This window comes from Lagopus muta, chromosome 9 (genome assembly GCF_023343835.1).
Source record: "Lagopus muta isolate bLagMut1 chromosome 9, bLagMut1 primary, whole genome shotgun sequence".
Taxonomy (NCBI): Eukaryota; Metazoa; Chordata; class Aves; order Galliformes; family Phasianidae; genus Lagopus; species Lagopus muta.
Genome location: NC_064441.1, coordinates 21,680,783 through 21,696,199, shown reverse-complemented (window position 1 = coordinate 21,696,199; position 15,417 = coordinate 21,680,783). Strand labels below are relative to the sequence as shown.

The 15,417-nt window shown below is 42.2% G+C and overlaps 1 long non-coding RNA gene across 1 annotated transcript in view; it reads right to left on the bottom strand.

The window, feature by feature from the left end:
- Positions 1 to 13,789, bottom strand: part of LOC125697563 (uncharacterized) — a 435,416-nt gene extending 421,627 nt beyond the window's left edge. The window contains exon 1 of the long non-coding RNA XR_007378853.1: positions 13,701 to 13,789. This is a non-coding gene — a long non-coding RNA (uncharacterized LOC125697563). The remainder of the gene's footprint in view (positions 1 to 13,700) is intronic.
- Positions 13,790 to 15,417: the final 1,628 nt, after the last annotated feature.

The following is a 15,417-nucleotide window of genomic DNA, read 5'->3' as shown; positions in this document are numbered from 1 at the left end:
GTAGTCAATAGCAAGAAATCCAAAAATCCAAGGGTTTTTTTTTCCTTTTTGGACCTGGATGTTAGTAAGCAAGCCATTTACATTTTGCTTTGCACAGAGAGCTCAGAGTACAATGACTTTCATGACAGTGTATAAACACAATCCACAGAATAAACTGCAAGCTGAAATAAGACAATATCAGAAATAAAATGCAGTAATGCATGATTTAATAGTAGGAAACTATTTCACCCTGTGGCTTATCTTTGGTTTTCCTGTATAAATTGACCTGATATTAAACATCAGAAAACATGCCCCGGGCCAGAACTTTCCATATTAAAGTCTCTATGGAATACTCCAAGGACATCGCCTCAAAATTACAGCTCAAAGGCCAAGCTTTAGGAGACTGATTAGCTGTATGTTTACCTATATGAACGCACATGAGTCAGAACTTGGCTTCAACCTCTTTTTAACCTTTAAAAAACCCCAGCACAGTAGCACTAGCAGCACAATAGCACTAACCCGCCTCTTACAAAGATGAATCCAAGATGAGATCTCATTTTGTTGCCTACAGATCATTTTATAGTAGATAGTGCAAATGGAAACTTTTGATCTGCATGGGAAAAATCCATACAAACTTGTCTCTATGCTGAAAAAGAATAGTCAGGTTCACATCTTCCACCTGAATCCTCATACTTGCACCAGCCTGCACCCCTTCTAGTCCAGGGAAAAAAAAAAAGCAGTGACAAACGTCACAATGAACAAACAGGCTTCAGATCCAGTCTCTGTGCCCCCTCTGCATGAAGACTAACGCTCCCTCCTCAGTTTGAGCAGCAGCTATTTCTTCTCAGACATCCTTTAAAGTCCACATCCAACACAATCTCTAAGAATGGTGCCCAAGCTCTTGCCCAGCAGGCAACTTCTAATTAATCCTCAAACCTCATCTAGCCACGTAAACTATCCAAACCAGAGCCCACTCTCCCTGGTGTATTTCTGCAGTCAGCACGTTATGTATAGAATTATACAGTTATTGTGCTTTTTCAAGCCTCAGCTACAAAAGTTTTAGTGATCTCACCTATGCCAACCACTGCTGTTGCAGAAACTACTTACAAATCAATTTAGATACACACCTGCGTCTCACTTGCTTCACAGTCTTTAAGAAACTCCTTTTGGCATTCAGCAGATGCAATATTTATGTTGATGAGTCTTGTCAAAGCAGATTACAGCAGTATGCAAGTCACACGGAAAACAAGGCACATCACAGTTGATAGCTAGCAAGACATGGACATCCAAGTCTTGCCACGTGAGGTTCCCTATGCTGTACTGATATCACAGAGTCAAAACTGTCAGCACTAGGAGGCAAAGCTGCTCAACAATTCCCATGCCTGCGACTCCATTCATTCAATCGCTTTCTCCCTTTCCAAAGGAATTTTGGATGACATTTCCCACAAGACTTTGTGGGAAGGATTTTAGGTTTGTCTTCAATCCACGCTTCATTTTTGCTCAATGAAAAAAATACTGTTTTGCCAACATTTTTGAACAACTGTTCAGTCAAAAAGCTTTTACACCCATCTGCTTTTTAGCCAAGACTGGAAATTATCAAACTGACAGGAATGTTTCTTTTTCAGCCCCATAAAAACGTTTTAAGTTTGGCAGTGTTAAACCTCTACAAAATTGCAGCTTGCCCATGCTCTAAACTGACAGGTTAGAATCTGGCAGCTTGACTTCCTGAAGTTACCATCTGCCCTCATCAGTCTCTGGGACTGAGTTGTGTTTTCCTCACAGTTACCATTTTCAGCTCCTACCAATTTGGAGCTAAAGAGGTGGATGTATGCACTTACAAGAAATTATTAGCCACTTGTGCACAGCAAGTACAAATCCACTCAAAAACAGATTCCATGAACTCTAAATGAGTGACTGAAAAAGGGCGATACCTTTTTCAAGTGTTCTTTCATGTCTGTTTATGTTCAAATACACTACTCAGATACCTCCAGAGACCAAGACAGATTTCTTTTAGTTACTTTTCTGTCTTTACACAATGGACATCAATGTAAGGTTGCAAGTCAGCAGGTAAATTCTTACATTCTTACCAATACCCATTAGCAGTGTTTTGATACACAAATTACTGCATTTTTTAAAGCCTCTGAGTGTTCTACCATGAAACAAGCAATACACAGCCTTTTCCTTTCTATACATGCAGCTGAACTCATTTACAAACAGCTTCAGGGGCAGAGTTACTGGTGACAACAGCAGATTCATTAATTGCACAATTGTTTTATCATAGAATGACTTTGATTGGAAGTGACATTAAAGATTGAGATCCAGCCCCCTGGCCCCTAGGTCAGGCTGCCTAGAGCCCACCCAACCTGGCCTCAAACACCTATAGGGATACGACATCCACAGCTTCCTGGGCAACCTGTTCCAGAATATCACTGCCCTCTAAGTAAAAAAAAATTCTTCCTCGCATGTAACCTTAATTTCCCCCTCTTTGTGTTTAAAGCCATTTGCCTTTGTTCTATTACTGCCAGTGAGGAAATCCCTCCCTACTCATAAGCTCCCTTCAAGTACTGGAAGGCTGCAGCCTCACCAAACCTCACCTTCCAGATCTCACCAAAGCCTTCTCTTCTCATTGAGCACCCCCAGCTCCCTCAATATTTCTTCACAGAAGTGCTCCAGCCCCTTGATAATCTTCATCTGAACTCATTCCAACAGCTCCCGCGCTGGGGGCTCCTGGCCTTGACACGGTACTGCAGACAGGGCCTTATGAAGGGCAAAGCAGAGGGAGACAACCCCCTTCCTCTCCCTGCTGCCACCCCTCTGTTGATGCAGCCTAGAATACCGTTGGCTTCCTGGGCTGCAAGAGCACACTGCTGGCTCACATTAAGTCTTTCATCCACCAGGATTTCCAGGTCCTTTTCCACAGTGCTGTTCTCAGAGTTGCTCTCCTCCCAGTCTGTAGGCATTTTCTGGAATTGCCTTGACCCAAGTGCTGAGCCTTGCATCTGGCCTTGCAGAACCTCATTAGGTTCACATGGGCCCACTTATCAAGCCAATCCAGGTCCCGCTAGATAGCATCCCTTCCTTCTACGGTGTACCTGTATCACTCATCTTGGTGTCATCAAGAAACACACTGAGGGAACACATTCACAGAACAGCCAGAGTCAAAAAGGAGCTCATGAGGACCAAGTTTTGAGGATGTGAAGTTGCTCCTATCTGTTTATAGAGGCCTTGGTCTTCCTGATCAGGCAGCCTTCAGCAGAGCCCCCCAAGATGCCTCCTTCCCTTTAACCCTAAACCATAAGTTGTCAGCTCCACGTCTGTCTCTAGGTGGAGATCCAAGGACTCCAAGTGGTCACTGATGTAGAGGGGAACATCTCCTCCCTTTCTCCACTGCCTGTCTTTCCTAAAAAATTTACACCCATCTAGTTCTACATTCCAGTCACAAGGAATCAGTGAGGTCTCAGAACACAGAACTGCATGACAGCACATCATTCCAAAGCGAGTGTCCTAGAAGACAGCATTTAAAAATATTTTTTTCTAGCTTAGATTTGTCTTCCTCGCACTTCTGATATGGCTGGGCTCACACCTTGTTCTCAAGTACTTCCTGAAAACAGTTTCCAGTTAGAGGAAATAAAAGATAGTAGAAACTAACAAGTAGTTCTTCTCTTATTCCACATAAGATAAACTGAAAGTCTGTACTTCAGAAGTTCCAATCTTGCTGTTTGTTTCTTAAGTAGACCATAGTTAAGTTACCTCATTTGTATTTATTGCTATGAATTCTGTTGTCAATACTGAATCCAAGTAGAATATGCAGGAAAAAAAAGTGATTTTGCAAATCAGCTGTGCTTTTTTATTTTAATGTTAGAACCATACCTCTAACTTATGTGAAAGTACATGTCAACAGTGCCATTTCAGTCCCTTCTAAACAGGGGTTATCTCCCATCATGAAAATAATGTATGTAATTCAGCAATGTCAGCTCAACACTAGTGATGTCTACTGATGAAAGTAATATCTGATCTCAGCTCTAACTCAAATGCCTCCTGCCCTTCCACAGAATGTTTCAAGGTTGGTTGTTGGGTTTCCTCTCACACCTTTTTTCCTCATCCACATGGATTCAGACTGAGGATCAAGGACAAAACTTTCCACATCCAGAATCAAAAGGCCCTCCTCCTAGCATCACTGTGCATAGGATTAAATATGCATCTGTGCATTTATAAAGATCTACAGTTATCATTATCATTTACTCATACCCATTCAGAAAGAAAAGGGCTCAATAAAACCATAAGGCTTAGCAGTTGTCAAGACCAGGGCTGGCCAGGATGGATGGGGCCCTGGGCAACTTGATTTAGTGGCTGGCAACCCTGTCCACGATGGGGAGAGAGGGTAGAGTTCAATGGTCTTTAAGTGAATGATCTTCCAAGTCCCTTTCAACCTTAGCCACGTTATGATTTTATGAATAGTTTGAATTCAGCATTTGCTGAAGAGTCCCTGATTTCTTTTGAAGTCAGGAGTTAAGCTCACCATCCCAGACCCAAAACACCCTGTGTTAACGGAAGACACCTCCTACCCTCCTCCATGAAAATCAGTCTAAAGAGTACCCAGAACAACAAGATGAAAAGCACTTCTACTGCTAAAGGCCTATAGTACATCTGCTTGGAAGCTTCAAATGCAAAAAGTTCATGCAAGCACAAATATGTATTTAATGTGTACTTCTGCAGTGTTAGCACTGACAGCAAGATCAATTGACACATATATACAGAGAAGCTTCGTATCTGAATTTGTCTTTTGCGACATTAAAAAGGTGAGATTTACTGAGCACATCTGGCTTGTCTGGATTGGAACCTTTAGTTCTGTGCTTGACATAGCTACTGATCAGCCCTGTGACCCTGGCCAAGTCACGCTTTTAGGCCCTTTCACCACCACACACTTTAAGCTAGCATGTTTTCAGACAGCCTGCATTTCAATACGCCTATACACAACATCTCAGTAGGATTAAGCCATCAGCATCAGTTTGACTAAGACGCCAGCACTGCTTTTATTCAAAGTTTCATTTCTAGTTTAAGGCGGCTGCACAACTGTTGAGACCACAAAACTGCAGAAGTATGCAAATTCCCTTGAGAAACACCTGAAATTTTATGAGCTTGAATAATAGGAGTAAGAAATCCCCAAACTACACTCAGTTGTAAAATGATGTTTCTCCTTCATTTGTACATATATTCTTGTACATTTTCTCTTCTAACCATTTAAACTGTTTGGCAAACTAACAAGTCATTTTTATTATCCCTCTGTAATATTCCATAATTATTCTATAAAGGTAAAAAGATCCATTATTACATGCAATTTATTTCAGTGCAAAGGAGGGTTTGGGTAAATTAAGTATTTTCAACTATTCGGATGCCTTTTATTTGCTTAATATCTCATTTACAAAGCATTCATACCTATAATAACTCAGCACAATTGAACAAGAGGTACTCGGGTAGCTTATTACAGATCTCTTATGTCAAAGTCCCTCCATCTTTTACATATTTCACAAAACTCTGAGGCAGAAAGTTTTATTATGCCAATTTTAAAGGTTAGAATTTGAGGAAATTATACTGAATTGCAAATCACCACTTTGGTTGCCCTGATCTGCTGCCTTGAAAAGGACAGAAGATCTCCCTCTCTTCTGCACCAGTACATTTGGTAAGCACACCCAGGGTCCAACACATCATTTACAAAGCCAGGGCCCTCAGCTGGTATCAAGAGGAAGACTAATATTCACACGTATACATCTTCCCCCCGTGCTGGTATTTTCTCATTTTGACTGACTGGAGGTTGAATACCTGAACACAAAACTCTTCCATTACACTTGAATGCTGGCAACACTTGAGATGAGTAGTAACTACACAGTAGGGATACTAGAAAACCTTGAAGCACAGATTCTGGTAACGCCTATCACCTAGCATTAAACTGTCAAGAGTACAGTAAGTAGTAGCTGTACTAACTGCCTACAGCATGCACTATGGCATTTCAAACACTCACTGTTTATTAACTACTACTTGCAATCTAGGGCAACAGCTGGAAGACTGGCCTTAAGCAACCGACTCAGTGGCACCAGATTTCTGAGAAATCAACCTAGATCCTCCAATTCTAAGATCACAGGTCTCCATCTGTTGTGGTTTAACTGGCAAGGAGCTCAACAGCCCTTTGCTCACTACCTCCCTTCCAGTGAGATTTGAAAGAGAAACAGAAGTAGAACTTGTAGGTTGAGGAAGAAAATCTATTTACTAAGAAAAGGAAGAGAAACAGCAGCAATGATTTCTTATACGCACACAAGTAATGCACAATGCAATTGCTCACCACTTGTCAATCAATAGCCAGCCAGTCCCAGCAGTGGCAACACCTTCATTCAACTCCCCCCAGTTTTATAGTTCTTTTTCCTCATATAATGTCATAAGCTATGGAATTTCCTTTTGGTCAGTTTAGGGCAGCTGTCCTGGCTCTGCCCCTCCCAGCTTCTCGTGTCCCCCAGCCCCTCACTGGCAGAACAGCACAAGAAGCTGAAAACTGAAACATCCTTGGCTGTGTGCAGCACTGCTCAGCACCACCTAAAGCATCACTGTGAAATTAACATTATTTTTCTCCTATTACCAAAACATAGAATCATACCACACACCATGAAGAAATTCAACTCTGTCCCAGCTGAAACCAAGAAACCAGTGTAAGAAAGCTTGACCTGCGGGGACTTCTCATGGTTTGCAAGGTTACTTAAATCCTTGAAATAGTCTAAGAACACCAAGGCAAGGTGCCTTCACACCATAACCCAGGACATGGGACTTCATGCACAGACAGTAGGAAAAGACTGCTGTGAGAACTAGCTGTTCTAGACTACTCCCTGAAAGCACCTGACAAGCAGAAGGAGCCAAAACTATGGCCTTCTTCTAGGTGTCCTTCCCATGCAACTAATGAGCGCACAGAGAAAGTAATGCTAGAGTCTATAGCCAGCAGTTGGAATGAGCAGCCTGGTTGGTCCATCGCTTCCAGCGCCTTAACATTCAAATCCATTCTGCTTAGCTGACAGAAATCAATGCTGATTCAGAACAAACTGATTCAAGCAGTAAGTCTGATTTGCACTCATTCTGTGAAAGGGATCAGATGGTAGTGATAAAAATAAGCACAGCAGAAAACTCAGATCAGTAGTCAAGTGATTTATCTATTTTATCACTTAATAACACGTGGAACAAAGCCTCCAAGTGTTATTAAATGGTCATACAAGTCAGAAAAATCTTCAAATGCCACTCATCTTTTCCTTCTCAGTATTTTAGGAACCAGTGGATATGCAGATCATTACCTCATTACTGCTTCTCCTTCCTTGCTAAGAGGAACAAGGAGTTTCCCATCTGTCTCCACTAGCACAAGATTGTTCTTTTCTAAAGTCAAGTGTCAGCATAATAAGGACTTCTGTGACACAAGAACAAGTAGCACTATTTTTATGATTCATGAGGTGTTTCTAGGACCACAAAATCCAAACCAATTTCCAAACGTTCCTTGAGTTCTGGCAGCATGGGGCCATGACTGCTTCCCTGGTGAGACTGTTCCATGCCCTGGTAAAGCTCCTTGCCTTAACACGCAGCCTGACCGCCCCTTTCACGGCTCCACACCACTCCCTCGGGTCCTATTACTGGTCACCAGATAGAGGACACATCACACACACTTGACAAGTTTGAGATCTACTCTGCTGCCCAAAATACACAGTTAAAAAATCAAGTTAGAATATGCTAAATCTAGCTCATTTTAACAGCAGTACAGAGGAAACAAGCAAGTCTTACTAGCTCAGATGGTTGTGTAGAGCACTCCTCTTGTTGAAGAGCTTATTTGCAAGTCTAGGAACAAGGAAACAGAACTTCCAACTTCTGAATTACAGTACTTAATGTTCAAATTTACATAGTTTTTTGTATAACCTGTGTGCAAAGTGGCAAATGCATGTTGCAAGGGTTTTAAGACTCACTTTCCCCAAGATGAAGCACAGAAATAATTCGGGCCACAAAAAAAAAAAAAGCTTGATACTTTTACATAATCAGATTTAAGACCAGATTCAAAGAATCTTCTACCAATTTAGCATGCAATCCCTTATTCTTCAGTTATTTGTTAATTCCATTTACATACCACCTAATCAATGTGCCCTTCCCACCCTATCTAGTAACAGCAGAACCACAACAGCTTAGTCATTATTAATCTCATACACAACACAGAGGTCCTGGAGGGATCACACAGATATTCTAGGAGCAGGGGGCTGATTTCAGATACAGTACCTGACTGAACATTTACATTTCTCCTTGAAATCTCATCTAAGCAGTTACCAGATAATTCTTCTGGATAGAGATGACAAAGGGTTTATTTCTATGTATAGCAAAGTTACCCTGTCCTGAAAGTAGTATCCATTGCTTTCCAGCAACAGGGGAAACGCTTATTTCAATCATCTAAGATGAATTAACATATGCATGCCCAAGTACCGTGCTTCTACAAATCACAAGATTAATTAGATATGATGGAGCCAGGTGATGGAATGCCAATAGAAGCTGCCACATCTCTATCAGTTGAGGCAGGTCAACTTCTACATTTTAAAATCTTCCAGTGAAGATTTTAGCAAATGAAGAAGGCAGAACACACACTAGAGTATTAACATTTGGAAAGCAGTTTCCTAAAGAAACAAGAAATTGTTGACGACCCACAAGCAGATACTACCATATTCTGTCAGGTTGCTTTTAAAAATGTAGCAGTTGCTAAACAGCAGCAGAGGACCCAAATGCCAGCATATGTCTACTTGCCTAACAACAGCATTGCAACAAACAAGAAAATTGTCAAAATATTGAGATTACATTCATTCTACATTCATCCTATCTATCAGCAAGGGCCTCAGGAAGATGCAATTCCTACACAGACAAAGCAGAGGGCCTCAGGACTACCAATTGTTCCTCCACTCCAGATGTCCTGAGCTTGACACGGCACAACCTACATGCAATGATTTTAAATTAGTCCTGGAAATGAAGGCAGCTGCTGAATAGAAATAAAATAACACCCACTTGACAGAGCAAAAAACTCAAAGCCTTGGAAATGAGCCACCAGCACTTAACAGTGGTCTGCTTCAGAACGAGCTCTCCCTGACAATAGGATCTAGACATCTTTAAACAGATGAAGGAAAGATGAGCTCCAATCCAAGTCAGTAGGGCTTTCAGGTATACTGGCTAAGAGTCTAGCATGACAAATTTACCCAAATGCTGATTTTCAAGCACAATAAAAGCAAGTTCATATTTTACAAGCATAGGTACAGTTTCTGTAAGGACAAAACTCACATCTCAATTTTTTTTTTTTTTTTTGAAACAAAGAGTTTAGAGAAAAGTATTTCGGCACACAGAGACGTTGGTTAATTACCGAGTCAACTTTTCAGTAGGTACAAAGTGAAGTGTCTCCAAACAAGTTAGCTGCAGATACTGTTCATAGAGCAAAACTTACACCAAACAATAAATGAACACCTCTAAACCATAATAGAGTCCCTTTCACCCTACAACTTACAAGAGCAAACTTTCAATAAAGAGAAGCAGCGAATGACAGTTTCCACAACCCGACTCACTGTTGATCCCTGCTAGTAGACAATGGCTCCGGTACTGGTCCAAAGACAAGGATGGATTGACTTCAACAAACGTAAGCTACTCAATATATGCCAGCAGGAAAAGTCTTAGCAGACTTGGCAGATTTGTGGCTGGCTATAAACATCTTGTCAGTACACACACAACTACTGCGTAGTTATCACAGGTAAAACAGAACGCTGGGGAATAAATTCAGTAGATCACCAACTGCCACTAACAGTATTTCCAAATAGGCAAGGCTTATATAGATAAAGTCATAACTGCTCACCCTTTTGCCTGTACCTCTTTTACTGAGGGATACTGAGCTGTGATGAGGATACTCCCAACTAGACACACATTACTAAGTATGATGTAAACTTGACCTCTCTATCAATACTCAAGCAGAATTGTACTAGCAGTCATCTTTCTCATCAGAAAGAGTCTATTATCAAGTGAGAATCCAGTTCCATTAACCTATTAGCCTTACACAGAAGGCCTCAGTATGGGCTTTGTTGATCCTAAAGAGACAATTAATACTTCCATTGACCTGGGATAGCAGTGGCAAATGTGCTACCTTAACCAATAACACCAGCCCCTCTCTGCAAAAGACTGCCTGGGGGGTGCAAATCCATTCCCACCTCCTGTGGTGGAATCTAGAGCTTTACTTACAAGTTCCTTTCTCCTATCCTCATTATAGAAAAGATAATACTGCAGAAACTCACTGCAGCATCATAATGGGACTGCCTTGACCAATGCAGATTCCAGATGTATTCAGCCATACCATATCTAATACATAAGAAGCCGATGTGTTATTTCAAGATCACATTTCTGCCATCATCAGCAAGTGACCTACAGCCACAGTCCCACAGAACTGACTTAACTGATTATAGGTGCAATCTTTAAATAGGGAGTAATTCACATTAATGGCTGGCTGCAGCCTTTGACAGCATTTTTTTTTTTTTTTTTTAAAAACACAATGTCTTTTTAGAACTGTGCAGAGAAAGACAAAAATAGCTCTTCATCAAAGATGTTGGATCCTTATTTGCCTTTGAGGACAAACAAACGTGCTGGTAAGCATGTAAGCAAATATTTTTCTTGTAGAAAGACGTTTCACCAATTCTGCAGATGAACATCTGTCATATCAATATTGCAAAGCACACACGCTCCTTTGCCAGAACATACAGCACTACACGTGTCAAATGAAGGTGTTTCTCTGAAATAACACCTATATAAAACAATTCGTGCCACTGCCCAGATTGGACCATTTGCTAAGCCTTCAAAAGAACTTCAAGACACACGTTCAGTGTTCTGTATCCAGTAAACCACCACTTTGTGTGACAAGATGACATGATGCAAAGTCCACTCATGAAATGAAGAAAATAATAAAAATTTTGGCCAACTATTTGGCAGAATTTGGTGAATACAGCAAGCAGGTGACTCAGTCACTCCTCCAGCCACTGTTTTAGGGAAGATGGATTAGACTTGCAATCTGACTCAAACTCCTGAAGATTAAACAGTACTAGAGAACCTGACCAGAAAACAGACCTTTCCAAGCCAGAGCAGGTGAGAACAGATTCAGTCAGTCAGCTTTCCTGGTCTAGTCAAGGTTGTTGCACACATTTGATACTCCCACCAGTAATTTCAGCAGGTGTATAATCACAAGCATCTTTTTGTAGCCTTTAGTCCTATGCTTATACAAATACTATCAGTCACATCAACTCCAACCAGCAAGTCCCATATAGCATACAGACTTAAATCTAACTCTTCCTTCATCTTTTCTCCTTCTTCACATCATTCATACCCAGATGGCAAGGGACAGCAGAAGTGAGTTAAGTTTGATATTAAATTTCTGATTTGCCAAGTTTTTAACTCTATATATTTCCACATATAAAACTAATCTTTTATCTGTATTGAGGCAGAGGAGAGCTCTCTAGACTATGGTGCCTGGCTTAAGACCAGCATGGTTATTAGTATCTATAGAATATGATCAGAAGTCTTGGTAGTCCCAACCTTGAACCATTTAACGGAGTTCCCATCCCAGGGAGAGTGGCAAATGCAGAGCAAGGAGAAAACTATGCTTTCATTCCTTCTCAATTCATTCAAAAGCTCTAGTAACCAAAGTTTCTATGAAGTGACTTCATGTTTTCACAGAAAATAATTAGTTTCAGGCCATGACAGAGCCCAGAACAGTATAGCTTAAGGTATTGCACTGGATCTAAAGGTGGGGGGTGTGCAAAAGCTTATATATTTTTATCTAAACCATAGGAACTACCATGAGGTCATTTAGCTATTAGAAAGAAATAAAGAGCAAGAAAATGATGCTAGCGGACTCTTACTATCCTTAATATAAGGCTTCATCCTGAAACTAATAAGCTAGTCAAGAGCAAAAAACTCCCAATGTATGATGTTAATATGACTTGAGGAAACAGATGCAAGTGCCTACCTCTAGAAAGATATCAGTGCTAACTTAACCTATGGATTCTCCAGAGCTAGTGCACTGTGCCAGGAATGGAAAGACATGATCTGTATGAACACAAATTAGTAAAGAACTACACAGACTACTAGGTCAGTAACATTGGAAAAAGGATGAACTAATGAGTAAATATCCACAGTGATGAAGCTGAGTCACTACTATTTTCAAATAAGTCTCAAAGTCCTTACATTCCTGCAACCAGATGTCTATTTCAGCAGGTGTTTACAATCAATACCAGTACACAGCTGACACCTGAACCCATTGCAGATCAGATTGTCTTCATTAGACAGCTTGAGACAGAAACCTACAGGTTTAGGTGCACAGCTGGGTAAATACTTAGAGTGATTGGACTGTACATATTAGGTAGGTCAGCACAGCAGAACTCCATCTGAATATCACTCAAAGGCAGTAACTTTCCTGAAAGCCATGCATAACTACTGCCAGTAGCTTCCTGTCCCCGTGAAGGGGCTTCAGATGAGTATCTAACATCTTTGAATTAACTCTGCTTAGTGAATTTGCACAGAACATACCATTATGCAGGCAGTTATTTCTTCTACATTACCTCCAAGGTTCAAGGGTGGGTCAAGGCGTCCTCCAGGGAGCTTGGTGTGAGGCTCAGGATGGCCGCAACAAAATGATGGCACTGCAGCCCAGCACTGGATGCAGGCCCTGCAGTAGGTGTGCCCACAGGGGACAACACTGGCAGAGACAGACGGGGCCCATCTCCTCCTCAGGGCCCTCTGCCATCTGCCTGCACCCCCTGGCTCACATCTACAGCCTTCCCAGCACAGAGGGGCTCAGCTGGCTCACTGGAGGCTGCCCCTCATGGAGAGGAACTTTACAGCCACTCCCTCTGTTGTGAGGTCACAGTGTAACAGCGACCCTCCAGTGACATCACAGAGCACCCACATACAGGCCCAGCTTTGCTTCCTAGTAGTTGTCACCTCCAGGGTTGGGACATCCATAACACCCCCAGCCAGCCTATTCCAGTGCCTCGCCATCTTCTGAGTAAAATGTTTGGGCCTAACATCTAACTTAAGATCTCTTACTGTTTAATTTAAATCACCCTTATCCTATTACTAGCTACCAAAGCAAAAAGACATCTCACTCTAGCTGATAAGCTCCTTTCAAATACTGGAAGGCCATAACGAGGCCTCCACACAGCCTTCTCCACACTGAGAAGCCCACCTCCCTCCATCTCCCTTCAGAGGGATCCCATAGAGATCTCTCCCCAGGCCTAGGCACAGTACTGCAGGTAGGGCATCACAGGAACAAAGCAGAAGTGGAACAGTGACCTCCCTTTCTGCTGGCCACCTGCCCTCTGATACAGCCCAGAGCACCCCTTGCCTTCCAGACTGCAAGTGTACATTGGCAACATCAAGCCCTTCATGCCCCAGGACCCCTCATCCCTTCTCACCAGTGCTATTCTCTAGGAGTTCTTCTCCTACTCTATATACATATTTAGGAACACTGTAATTCAAGTATAAAACCTTGCACTCGGTCACGATAAACCTCATTAGGTTCACACAGGCCTGCATTTTGCTCACAAAGAAAGAAAATTGCTTGTGGCAGGTTCTTAGCAACACCAGATAAAGAAGTTGCAGATAAGCTAAGAGGTATATACAGAAAGAAACATTAAACTCACCCAACTACCAAAAGAGATCTCCAACAACACATCTTCTCAGAAAGCAGCCCAGACCCAAGAGACACTCACTTCCTGTAGCTGGCCCTTATATGAGCCCAGGGTGCTCTACTCTGAGTCCTGCCCTTCTGGTCTCCTGGGGAGCACAGCTGCACACAATTTGACTGTGCTCCCTGGGCAGTCACACCCCTTCACCAGGTGCTCAGTTACCAGCTTCAAGCCCTGACCTGATAGTTCCCCCACAGCCCGCGTTTCAAGTTTGCAAGGTTTTCTTTAGAAGCTGTTGCATAAACTGCACCACTGCATGGTTAAAAACCAGCAAATTGATCTGTAAGCTTTTGCATCGCTGTTTCCCTTGAATGCTAAAGCTACTGTAGGGAGTTATTGCAATCAGTCAATAATAACAAAAAAAGGCAACAGGCCTTTCAGATCTTGCTTGCAGTTGCACTAATTATACTTATCCTAGTCCCTGTCAGTCACATTTTCCTACAGGGCCTACACTTGCTTCTGGCAAGCAGCCCAACTATTAAGTTCAATACACAAACCTAAAGTCATATCTAAATTCCCTAAATGGCTGGGGAGACTTCTTTATTAAAGCCAACTTTCAACACAGACTGTTGCAGGAAACATGTCACAGCATAATATAATACCTCAGCCTTCTCATTGTCTGTTGTTACCAGCCTGCCTGCACGATTTGCTGTAGCAGAAATGCTCAGTCATGGCCTGAAGCAGTGATTGAGCACCTGGTGGGAAGGCAGGGACCACCCAGAGAAGCTCAGATGCATGCAGTGTACTGAGTGACCAGAGGGGTGGAGCCAGGATTCACCCCTTCCCAGACCTCATTGAAGGGCTGACAGTGGAAGTAAAAGCATTTTGCTGGAGTTTTGTGTGTTGGTGAAAGCATTTTGCTGGAGTTCTTTGTGTGTGTGAGGCTTTTTGAATGTAAGCAGAGTTTTTCCACTATTTTTATGTCCACAGCTGTTGTATTTGAGCAAGTCCTTACTTGTTGCAGACTATGGCTTTGCTACTGTGTTGTCATTGCTGTATGTTCTATTGCATTAGGCTTGCTAAGAAGAGTTGCACTCTCAGCCTTGCTTCTTCTAATTTACCTGCCCCTAGAAGCCTTTCTTATTTTTCTTTGCCCTTTTAGCTGGTTTTAGCTGGGCCTTGGCCGTCTTGACCCTATCCCTGTACAGCCCAGGGGCACTGCCGTACTCCTCCCAGGGTATTTGTTGTTGCTTCTACAGCCTGTGTGTTTTCTTCTTCTTCTGCAGTTTGACTACCAGGTCCTGGTTCAGCCACATAAGCCTCTTGCCTTCCTTTTCTGACTTCTTACTCTTGGAGGATTCTCATGCCCTACGGAAAGCTTACTTAATGATCTTATAGCTCTGGTCCCTTGTCCTTAAGGATGGATTTCTAGAGCATTTTGTTGAGTGACTCCCTGAAGAGCTGGAAGCAGGCTTTACTAAAGTTAAGCTTTCTGATTTTGCTTTTTGTCTGTCTGATATTCCTAAAGAGTGTGAACTCCATTGCATGGTCACTGGAGCCAAGGTAGCTTCCAGTTTTGATGCTGCCAATGGGCTCACCAGTGTTGGTAAGCAACATATTCAGCACTGCATTCCCCAGTGAGGTTGTATGTTACCTGGTTCAGAAAGCTATCCTCTCTACACCTTAGGAGCCTCTTGCATTGCCTACAGCTTACCATGCTCCTTTTCCAGTA